The sequence below is a fragment of the Musca autumnalis genome, unplaced genomic scaffold, assembly GCF_047663935.1.
Source record: "Musca autumnalis isolate F117 unplaced genomic scaffold, ASM4766393v1 scaffold_2, whole genome shotgun sequence".
Classification (NCBI taxonomy): Eukaryota; Metazoa; Arthropoda; class Insecta; order Diptera; family Muscidae; genus Musca; species Musca autumnalis.
The window spans coordinates 180,325,766-180,338,141 of NW_027411755.1; positions in this window are offsets into that span (position 1 = coordinate 180,325,766).

Below are 12,376 nucleotides of genomic sequence, written 5' to 3' on the forward strand. Positions count from 1 at the left end.
TTATTACTTGCAGGATGGTTGGTATTGAAAATGGGATATATCGGTCCACGTTTTGATATAGCCCCCATAGAACGGTACCTCCCGATTTTCGGTATTTTTAAGGTTTTAGCTTCATTATCCTACCAAAATGGCTGCAATTCGGTACGTAGTCTTCTTTAGGGGTATAATACTTTTCCCTCGAATTTCGTCGTTATCGGTCCACACCTTCATATAGCCCCCATAGAACGGTACCTCCCGATTTTCGGTATTTTTAAGGTTTTAGTTTCATTATCCTACCAAAATGGCTGAAATTTGGTACGTAGTCTTCTTTAGGGGTATAAAACTTTTCCCTCGAATTTCGTCGTTATCGGTCCACACCTTCATATAGCCCCCATAGAACGGTACCTCCCGATTTTCGGTATTTTTAAGGTTTTAGCTTCATTATCCTACCAAAATGGCTGCAATTCGGTACGTAGTCTTCTTTAGGGGTATAAAACTTTTCCCTCGAATTTCGTCGTTATCGGTCCACACCTTCATATAGCCCCCATAGAACGGTACCTCCCGATTTTCGGTATTTTTAAGGTTTTAGCTTCATTATCCTACCAAAATGGCTGCAATTCGGTACGTAGTCTTCTTTAGGGGTATAAAACTTTTCCCTCGAATTTCGTCGTTATCGGTCCACACCTTCATATAGCCCCCATAGAACGGTACCTCCCGATTTTCGGTATTTTTAAGGTTTTAGCTTCATTATCCTACCAAAATGGCTGCAATTCGGTACGTAGCCTTCTTTAGGGGTATAAAACTTTTCCCTCGAATTTCGTCGTTATCGGTCTACACCTTCATATAGCCCCCATAGAACGGTACCTCCCGATTTTCGGTATTTTGAAGGTTTTAGCTTCATTATCACACCGAAATGGCTGAAATTTGGTACTTAGTCAACGTTGGTGGTATAAAACTTTCTCCCAGAACTTTGTCGGTATCGGTCCATGCCTTCATATAGCCCCCATAGAACGGAACCTCCCGATTTTCGGTATTTTGAACGTTGTGGCCTCAATATTCCACCGAAATGGCTGAAATTTGGTATTTAGACTTCGTTGGGGGTACTCAAGCTTCCCCTTTAAATTTGTCGGTATAGGTCCACGCCTTCATATAGCCCCCATGGAAAGGTACCTCCCAATTTTTCGTATTTTGAAGGTTGTGTCTTCAATATTCCACCAAAATGGCTGAAATTTGGTATTTAGTCTTCAATGTGATATAAAACTGTTCGCCAGAAATATGTCTGTACAGGTCCACGCTTTCATATTGCCCCATTTCTGACTAAAATTCGTCGGTATAGGTCCACGTTTCGATATAGCCCCCATAGAACGGTACCTCCCGATTTTCGTAATACTGAAGATTGTGACGTCAATATCCAACCGAAATGGCTGAAATTCGTTATTTCGTCTTCCAAGAGTTATAAAATATTCCAGAAGAGTATTATCAGTATAGGTCCACGTCTTCCTATATCCGCATAGAAGCTAACTTCTTGATTTTCGGTATTTTTTAAGTTTTAGCCACATTCTCTTACCGTAATATAGGAAATTTGGTACTTAGTCTTCTTTGAGCCTTAAAACTTTCCGTCAGAAATTTGTCGGTATTGATCGACGTTTTGAAATAGCCCCCATAGAATGGTGCCTCACATTGTTTTACCGAAATTGCTGAAATTTAGTATTAAGTATTCTTCATACACGAAAGAAAACTAATTATTCCATTTTATTTCAATACAACTTGTGGTGGAGGGTATAACAAGTTCGGCCCCGCCGAACTTAACGCCGTTCTTACTTGTTTTTTTATATATTTGTTTGTAAGTGTAAGCGCTATTGTTTGAAAAACATGTTTGTAAATACATGATTTTTTTTTTAACAAATTTAATTTTTCGCTAATCCATTGAAACTTTTCGATTTTTTTTGCATCATCGCAAAGGTTGCGAATTCAGTTAACGATAATAGGATATAATAGCTAACTATATTAAGCCGCGATTTTTTTTAGAATTTTTTCTAATTAGCATAATTAAAACGGTCATATCTTTTGCGCGCAACGATCAAAGTTGGTAACGAAAACAGATTTGCAATGACGATTTTTTTCTTAATCTATGTACCAAAAATCATAGATGTAGTACCAATGTTTTTTTTTTTTGATTTTTTTGAAATGGAAAAGACGATTTTAGAAATTTTTGCTGATATGTATACCCTCATTAGCATAAATGCTGGGGGTATAAACAATTTAATAATCTCAGTGCAAAATATTTTTTTATTGAGGGGAATCACCCATTTCATATTTCTTGTATTATGCCAATCTAAAAGTGTGTACATAAAGAATTTATATTTATTATGTGATTTGTTTGGGGGCGATAATAGCAATCACTGCCCTTATGAGCACATCATTGTATGCCGGACAAACACAAAATAATAATAAAAAATAAATACAAAAAAGATTAAGCTTATATGTATACAATGAATGTAGTCGACTGTGTGATACCTGACACTTGTTCAAAATACCAAACAGATGTATGTATAATGGGCGGTTAATAATCCAGCCAGGAAAATTAAAGAAGCTAGTTCACCATGTTCGTCTGTGGATAGCTTAGCAAGAGAAACACAAATCCTATAGCTGGAAACTAAAATTAGGATGTTCAAAAAAAAATAAATTTTTCTACGAATAGGTTTATTCATCAAATTTCCATTTGATTCCAAAACCGCTTGATTCCAAACTTCAATACGAATATTTTAAAACGTTGGTAAATAAAGTAGTATTTCCAACGAAACTTATATCAAGTACGGAGATGTGCAACATAACTAACTCTTCGGTAATGGAAGATAACAAAAGTTTGAAAATTTGTTAAAAGTGCAGTTTAAGGGCTTTTCAACGATCAGTTTGAAATTTTTACCGCGGGTAGTTTTTGTGATCATGATTCCAATTAGATAGTAACTCCATACTTCATTCTACCATGAAAAAAATCTAAAAATAATTGCGGTCAATACTAAAAGAGACTTATGAAATTTCAGATTTTCCGCTTCAGTGCAGCTTATGGCCTGTTTGAGCATCGTTAAAACAATTTCGGCTAAGGGTTCAATTCCATATTTCCTGACATAATGACCAACTGACAACAAACAAGTAAAAAAGTGCTATGTACGTTCGGCCGGGCCGAAAAAATTATACCCTCTACTATAAAATATTCCGAATTAAAAGGGAATAATTATTTTCTGTTATTATTCTGTGACCACTTATACCTAAAAGGTAAAAAATCATAAAAAATTTAGCTCAAATATAAAAAACGGAAAATCGTGAGATACCGTTATATGGGGGCTTCACCAACACATGTATCTATGTGGACAGTTTTTCGAATTACAGATAGTTGGGTCAAAAATGCCGAAAATGGGGAGGCATCGTTATTTGGCGGATATACCAAACATGGATCTACGTTGACAATTTATATAGGGGAGCTATATAAAAACATGGACCTATGCTGTCAGTTTTTGGTGGAGATGTTGTGTGACCACTAGGAACCTCAAATGTCGACTTACAAATAGTTCGGTAGAAATTTGTAGCTAAAATCTTTAAAATATCGAAAATCTGGAGGTACTGTTACATGGGGGCTATACCAAAACATGGACCTATTTTGACAGTTATTGGTTGAGATGTTTTGTGACCACTGGGAATCTCAAATGTCGACTTACAAATAGTTCGGCCGAAATTTGTAGCTAAAATCTTCAAAATTCCGAAAATCGGGAGGTACCGTTACATGATGGCTATACCAAAACATGGACCTATATTGACAGTTTTTGGTTGAGATATTTTGTGACCACTGGGAACCTCCAACGTCAAATGACAGGTAGTTCGGTGAAAAATTTTAGCTAAAATCTTCAAAATACCAAAAATCGGGAGGTACCATTATATGGGGGCTATAACAAAACATGGACCTAATTTGATAGTTGTAGGTGGAGATGTTTTGTGAATGCTAGGAACCTCAACTGTGAAATTACAGGTAGTTCGGTCAAAAATTGTAGCCAAAATCCTCAAAATACCGAAAATCGGAAGGTACCGTTATATGGGGGCTATACCAAAACATGGACCTATATATAATTGTTCCACAAACATCCCATAAGGGACAAGGGAGACATATGTTGACGGTTTTTAGTGGCGATATTTTGTGACCACTGGGAACCCCAAACGTGAAATTACAGGTAGTTCGGTCAAAAATTTTAGCCAAAATCCGCAAAATACCGAATATCGGGAGGCACCGTTATATGGGGGCTATACCAAAACATGGACCTATGCTGACGACTTTTAGTGGAGATATTTTGTGACCACTGGGAACCCCAAACGTGAAATTACAGGTAGTTCGGTCACAAAATGTAGCTAAAATCCCCAAAATACCGAAAATCGGGAGGTACCGTTATATGGGGGCTATACCAAAAAGTGGTCCGATTTAGCCCATCTTCGAACTTGACCTGTCTATGGAAAAAAGACACTCGGGTGCCAAAAATAGCTCGATTATTGCAAACGCAAGAGTGATTACAACAGACGGACATGACTAGATCGTCTTAGAATTTTATACTGATCAAGAATATATATACTTTATATGGTCGCAAATGATTAGTTCGATATGTTGCAAACAGAAAAACAAACTTAAATAACCTTCATACTATGGTTGAGGGTATAAAAATCGTTAAACTCGACCAGGCCTATCTTGTTACACCCTCCATTGGGAAATATTCTGAACATGTATGGAAAAATTAATTTTCTGCATTGCACACAATGTTAGGTGGAGAAGTTTTTTAAATACTGCGAACCCCCAAATACCTAATTTTAGCTAATTCGATCACCTAACAACGTGAAAATACCTGAAATCGGATGGTACCGTTTTATGGGGCCTTACCAAAACGTGGATGTATGTTGAAAAATTTTATTGGAGAAATTCTGTGGCAACTTGAAACCTCAAATGTCGAATTGCGTAAAATCTGGAGGTACCCTTATAAGATGACTACTTCAAAACATGGACCGATATGTAGGTCATTATCAAACTTTCCTTTAGGTCAAGAGTATATATTTTTTGGGGTCGCAAATGATTATTTCGATGAGTTGGAAACAGAACAAGTGAAAAAAAATATCAGTCGGCTTTGCCGACAGAGATATACCCTCAGCCTATGTGAATTGAAACTTTCATCCACGGATAGATAGAATGTGTTTAGGGGCTTTTCAGAATTTTGTGGTCCCTTTTTGACATTTGAACTTGCCGACAAAAATGTAGATTAGGATTAAAGTTCATAAGTGTTGCAGAGGAGGTACTAAAAGGAATGGATTGACATAGTCTACTATGGAAGTGGATCTTATTTTGAGAGTCATATCTTTTCGATAGATATCGCGCCCACTAGCAATTTCAGTGGGTCAGTGCATAACATTTAGACCAGTATGTGAGGAAGCATGGACTTGTTTACGGAAAAGATAATAAAAAACAGGACCACAACTAACAGTATTCATTTTCGAAGGATCTTCGAACCGACTCTAAAGTGCACTTTTGAACTTTTGTCGAGGAGGTACCCTAAGGAGGGGACCGATATGAGCCATTTTAGAAGTGAAATTAAATTTTGACAAAATATTAGGAGCTCCAAAGTTTGGACCAAATTGGTTACCCCGTTCAAAAGATATCATACATACCATTTTAGTTGAATTTTGTTTTAAATATTGGGGGAAAGTACCAGAAGTTGTGGACCAGTATTGCCCATCTTCCAACTGAAACTATGTTTGGACAAAATATCACAAAGGCCCAATTTTGGACCAAATCCGTTGACCAGATCGAGAGTTATCGTGCTCTCCAGCCACTACATATGGTGAAATAGGGGTTTTTTACACCTGTCGGGTTGTCTTGTGAAGAAGTATATACTTGCCCCTGAAAAACCTTTAACAGTCGCAATTTAGGCAGCGAATGCAAGTTGCTTTAACAAAAATGAAAGTGATTCCAGAGCAGGCCTTAAATTGAACTTATCTGAAGTTTTGTGTGGGAGGTACCCGAAGGAGTGGACCAATTGAGTCCATATTGAAACCTCATCTAAGTCTGTTAGAAGTTTCTTACTTACTTAGCTGGCCCACAACAGAACATTTGTTCCATAGACCGATCAAAGGAAAGATCTCCAATTCTCTCTGTTTCGTGCTTCGCTTTTTGGAATACCGCGCCTTGTCATCTCATCATCCACTTGTTTGCGCCATATATTCTTTGGCCTGCCAATTCTGCGAATTTATACGCCTTTTTAGCGGGTTCATCATCGCATTCTTATTATATGGCCTAGCCAACGCAATCGCTGCATCCCGATACGTTTAACTATATTGATGTCCTTGTATAGCTGATACAGCTCGTGGTTCGTACGACGTCGATATTCACCGTCAACGCAGATAGGTCCGAAGATCTTTCGAAGAATTTTTCTCTTAAACACGCCAAGCATTGCCGTATCTGCTTGCGCAAGTACCCAGGCGTCGGAACCATACATCAGCACGGCTAGTATCAGTGTTTTGTAAAGCGTTATTTTTGTTTGACGAGTTGTGGCTTTGTTTTTAAAGTGCTTAATTAAGCCAAAGTAGCATCTGTTGGTCAATTCAATTCTGCCTTTTATTTCACAAGTGATGTCGTTTGTTGTGTTTACGGCGGTGCCGATGTATACAAAGTCTTTTACTAACTCAAAATTATAGGAATTAACTTCAACAGGTCCGATCTCAATGGACGCATTGCGCGTCGACACCATCAATTTGGTCTTTTCGGCGTTTACCGCCAGACCCACTTTCGCAGATTCTTCTTCGACCTTCCTAAATGTATCAGTTACTTCCTTTACTGATCGTCCCATGATGTCTATGTCATCAGCATAAGGAGGTAACATGCTGCTGTTGGTGTAAATTGTGCCATTTCTTTTGACATTTGCATCTCGTATTACCTTTTTCAGCAAAATGTTGAATAAGTCACACGAAAGGCTGTCTCCTTGTCTGAAACCTCTTTTGGTACAAAATTCTTCGAGAGGTTCTTTCCAATTTTAACTGAGTACCTAGTATCAGTTAAAGTCATCTTACAAAGCCAGATGAGCTTTGCGGGGATACCAAATTCAGACATTGCATGGAATACCTTTGATCGGAGTGGACTGTCGAATGCTGCTTTATAATCGACAAAAAGGTGCTGCAACAAAGTAGTGGTCCGAATCAATGTTTGCGCCAACACGCTGGATGAATGTCTTCCATCTATCACAACACGATCAATTTGATTACTTGTTCTTTGATCTGGAGACAGCCAGGTGCCCTTATGAATATCGAGACGATTAAGTCTGGTACTGATAACTACCATGTTTTTTGCAGCTGCAAAGTCTATCAGCCTCATACCGTTGTCAGATGTTTCACCGTGGAGACTGAATTTCCCGACTGTTGTGCCAAAGATATTCTCCTTTCCAATTTTGACATTACAATCGCCTAGAATGATTTTAATGTCATGGGCAGGGCAACGGTCATATGTTTCTTCTAAGCGCTCGTAAAATATATCTTTGCTCTGTTCGTCCTTTTCTTCAGTGGGAGCATGAGCGCAAATAAAGCTGATGTTGAAGAATTTAGCTTTTATTCGAATTGCAGCAAGTCTTTCATTCACTGGAGTGAAGCTGGATACCAGATGTTTTAGTCTCCGACTAACTACAAATCCGCAACCAAACTCATGCTTTACGTCATGGCAGCTATAATACAGTGCGTCACCTTTAGATGTTGTTGTGACGCCTTTCCCAATCCATCGTATTTCCTGTATGGCAGTAATATCGTACTTGTACTTGTACTTTTCAAGTACTTCAGCCAATGCGAAGACTGCACCTTCTCTATAAAGAGTGCGAACATTCCAGATGCAGATAAATCCTGGGCTTTGCCATGTTAAAGCCGGTCAGGACCGTTCCTTGGTATCTTCCATCCCCTACGTCACCCCTGTTAGAAGTTTCACGATGTGCAAATATGGACCAAATCGGTTACTCCTTCCATGTGTTATCGCGAGCAGAAATTTTCCGAACATTTTCGAACTTTTGTGGGGGAGATAACGGAAGGAGTGGACCGATATAACCCATCTTCGAACTTAAACTTAAGTTTGGACAAAATATTACAAGAGTCGAATTTTGGAACCAATCGGCTCATCCATTCGAGAGTTATCGTGCGGTCCAGCCGGACAGATAGACAGACGGACGGACATGGCTAAATCAACTCCAAATTGTCTGAAACGGATTTCGTCCAAACATATTTGGGGTGTAAATTTTGCGGGTATGAGAGTGTATATACCCTCGTTAGCATAAATGCTGAGGTTATAAAAACCAACTTAATTATCTTCCAACCTATGGTAGTGACTATATAAAGGTTAGTGGGCATGACAACTATCGAAACGAGTTGCTGTCATTGGAACCACTTTTTCACGTTCTATTCTGAAAAATCTTAATCATGTTACAAATTTTCGCTTAAGTGCAGTTTAAGGGCTGTTCGATATCTTCACCGAAGGTAGTACTTGTGCTACTGCTCACATACTAAACATTCGGGCATGATGACTAGAAGGTGCCTAATAATCCTACGGTGATCAAATAAAATGACTGTGACTGACAAACTAGGATCAAGAATCAAGATAGACTTCCTCTGTCCTTCCGTCAGGTACCTCCCACACAAAAGTTTAATATTTTTATGCCTAGTGATCCGTGTAATCACAATAACAATATCAGTATTTTTCTAGGAGAATCGAATACCTTCGGAGATATGGACCCTTCAAAATGTTTCAATATTTAGTATCTTTCCCGCGCCAAATTTTGTTTTTCTGTCTGTAACTCGTCGAAGTTATTTATCATTTGCGACCCAATGTATAGATTCTTCATCAAAGTAAAACGCTGAGTCGATATACCCATGTCCGTCCCTTGTAATCACTCTAGCTAGATCGCAGGCCAAAAATGGGCTATATCGGCCCACGATTTGTTATAGCCCACATATAACTTTACCTTTGGATTTTAGGTACTTCGAAGGTTTTTGATTTATTTATTTCTTTTTTTAGTGATCTACCTGTAATTTGATAGCTGTCTTTAACACCCGTTAAAGGTAGTGAGCTAAAATGTGCCGCGCGTTCACACATAAGAACGTTAAAAACATGGGTTTGGGCGCAGGGCTAGTAACCCTCCCCTAGAAAAAGCAGCCTAACAAATCCCTCTAAAGTCGACGACCCCCGCAAACGTTTTAAGGACCATGATCTGCGAATCTGCACCTGGAATGTTGGCACTCTTTATAGAGAAGGTGCAGTTTACGCAATGGCAGATGTATTTGAAAAGTACAAGGCCGACATTACTGCCATACAGGAAATACGATGGAATTGGAAAGTCGTCACAACAACACCTAAAGGTGACGCTCTGTATTATAGCTGCCATGACATAAAGCATGAGTTTGGTTGCGGATTTGTAGTTGGTCGGAGGTTAAAACACCTGGTCTCCAGCTTCACTCCAGTGAATGAAAGACTTGCTGCAATTCGAATAAAAGCTAAATTCTTCAACATCAGCTTTATTTGCGCTCATGCTCCCACTGAAGACAAGGACGAACTGACCAAAAATATATTTTATGAGCGCTTAGAGAAACATATGACCCTTGTCCTGCCCATGACATTGAAATTATTCTAGGCGATTTTAATGCCAAAATTGGAAAGGCAAATATCTTTGGCCCAACAGTTGGTAAATTCAGTCTCCACAGTGAAACATCTGACAATGGTATGAGGCTGATTGACCTCGAAGCGGCAAAAAACATGGTAGTTAGCAGCATCAGATTTCAACATCTCGACATCCATAAGGGCACCTGGCTGTCTCCAGATCAGAAAACAAGAAATCAAAATGATCACGTTGTGATAGATGGAAGACATTCATCAAGCATAGACTCGGACCACTACCTTGTTGCAACAAAGGTACGCACCCGGTTAAACGTAGCAAACATAGTACGCACAGACACAACACGGAAGTTAGACATCGGTAAACTGCAATCAGAACAGATAGCCACAGCATATTCCACTCAACTAGCCCAATTGCTTAATCAAAGCACTCCTCATCCAGATAACATATGGAATGGAAAAGTATTGCCCACTCCATGCAAACAGCTGCAAAATCCATACTTGGATACCAGAGACCTCCACCAAGGAATCCATAGTATGATCAGGAGTGTCATGCTGCTACCGAAGAGAAAAATGCGGCATATAGGGCTACTTTACAATCTGTAGCAACGCGTAGCGCACGAGAGAGATATCGGGAGAAAAGGAGAGAGCAGAAACGTCTTTTCCGCAGGAAAAAGAGAGAGATGGAAAAGCGGAAGTGTGAAAAAATCGACATGTACAGGAACCAGAATGAAGTCCGAAAATTCTACCAAAGAGTCAAGCATCAAACTGATGGCTTTGGTACAGGCACATCCTCCTGTAGAGACCAACAAGGTAATTTGGTAACTGATACAGATAGTGTGCTCAGGATATGGAAAGAACATTTTTCAAAACTGTTGGTATCCAATAGCAGCGAAGACGACGAAGATACCACAGACCCAATCCCAGAAGATGGTATTGAATGTATACCGCCCAGCCAAGATAAGGTAAAATAAGGTGTATTCATCAGCTAGTTAGCACCATCTGGCAGGAAGAGCGAATACCCGAAGATTAGAACCTGAGTATCCTGTGCCCCGTCCACAAGAAGGGAGATAAGACAGTATGCTCTAACTACAGGGGCATAAGTCTACTCCCTATTGCCTACAAGATCGTGTCAGGGATATTGTGCGAACGACTAAAGCCTATGGTCAACGAGATAATTGAACCATAGCAATGCGGCTTTAGACCTGGCAAGTCCACCATTGACCAGATATTTACCCTGCGGCAAATCCTGGAGAAGACCCAAGAGATGCAGATCGACACCTACCACATTTTTGTCGATTATAAAGCAGCCTTCGACAGCCCGCTGCGTTCAAAGGTATTCCAAGCCATGTCTGAATTTGGTATCTCCGCAAAGCTCATCCGGCTTTGTAAAATGACTTTAACTGACACGAGGTCCTCGGTTAAAATAGGAAAGAACCTCTCCGAAGAATTTTGCACCAAAATAGATTTCAGGCAAGGAGACAGCCTTTCGTGTGATCTTTTAAAAATTCTGCTAGAAAAGGTTATACGAGAGGCAAACGTCAAAAAAAATGACACAATCTACACCAATAGCCGCATGTTACTTGCTTATGCTGATGATATAGACATCATGGGCCGATCAGTAAAAGAAGTAACTGATACCTTTATGAAGGTCGAAGGAGAATCTGCTAAAGTGGGTCTGGCGGTAAACGGTGAGAAGACCAAGTTGATGGTGTCGACGCGCAATGCGTCCATTGAGCTTGGACCAACTGTGGAAGTTGGCTCCTATAATTTTGAGGTAGTAAAAGACTTTGTCTACCTCGTCACCTCCGTAAACACAACAAATGACATCAGTTATGAGATAAAAAGAAGAATTGTGTTGGCCAACAGATGCTACTTTGGTTCAAGTAAGCAGTTTAAAAACAAAGCCACATCTCGTCGAACAAAAATAACGCTCTACAAAACACTGATACTACCCGTGCTGATGTATGGTTCCGAAGCCTGGGTACTTGCACAAGCAGATAAGGCAGTGCTTGGCGTGTTTGAGAGAAAAATTCTTCGAAAAATCTACGGACCGATCTGCGTTTTCGGTGAATATCGACGTCGTATGAACCACGAGCTGTATCTGCTATACAACGACATCAATATACAGTGCTGCTCAAAACATTTGCAACTCGGATGCCTATATCACATTCAGTGTATTTATAGGGACATTTTGAGTTTTGAAATATGTTTGTTTTTGTTATTTGATTATTTATTGACCATATTTTCAAGATTTAAAAAGGATTATTCAGTTATAAACACTTATGTTTAAAAAATGTGTGAAATATCCGAGGAATACATGTTTTAGCCTGCTCAAAACATTTGCAACTCCGTGGTACGAATATCTATTAGTTAATTTTTTACGAGTTTTTTGTATTGATTGGCATCAAATTGTTTTTAATCAGAAGAAGGGGACAACAAGTTTTCATGAGGAGTAAATTTTATCGCACATATGTTGACTTTTGATAGACAAGTATGTCGAAAACAAGACATGTCTACATTTTTAAGAAAAACTTAAATTATGACCAGAAATTTTTATCAACGCTTTGCTAAAATGGTGATTTTTGAAAATGATGGATCCCACGAGGTCCAAAATGAAACATAGGAACATCACAATATCTTAAACAGAGCTGTATACCGTGTAAAAAGAACTAAAATCGCCATAAGATGGGAAGGAGATGCAAGGACAACAACATCTACTGCAGGGGA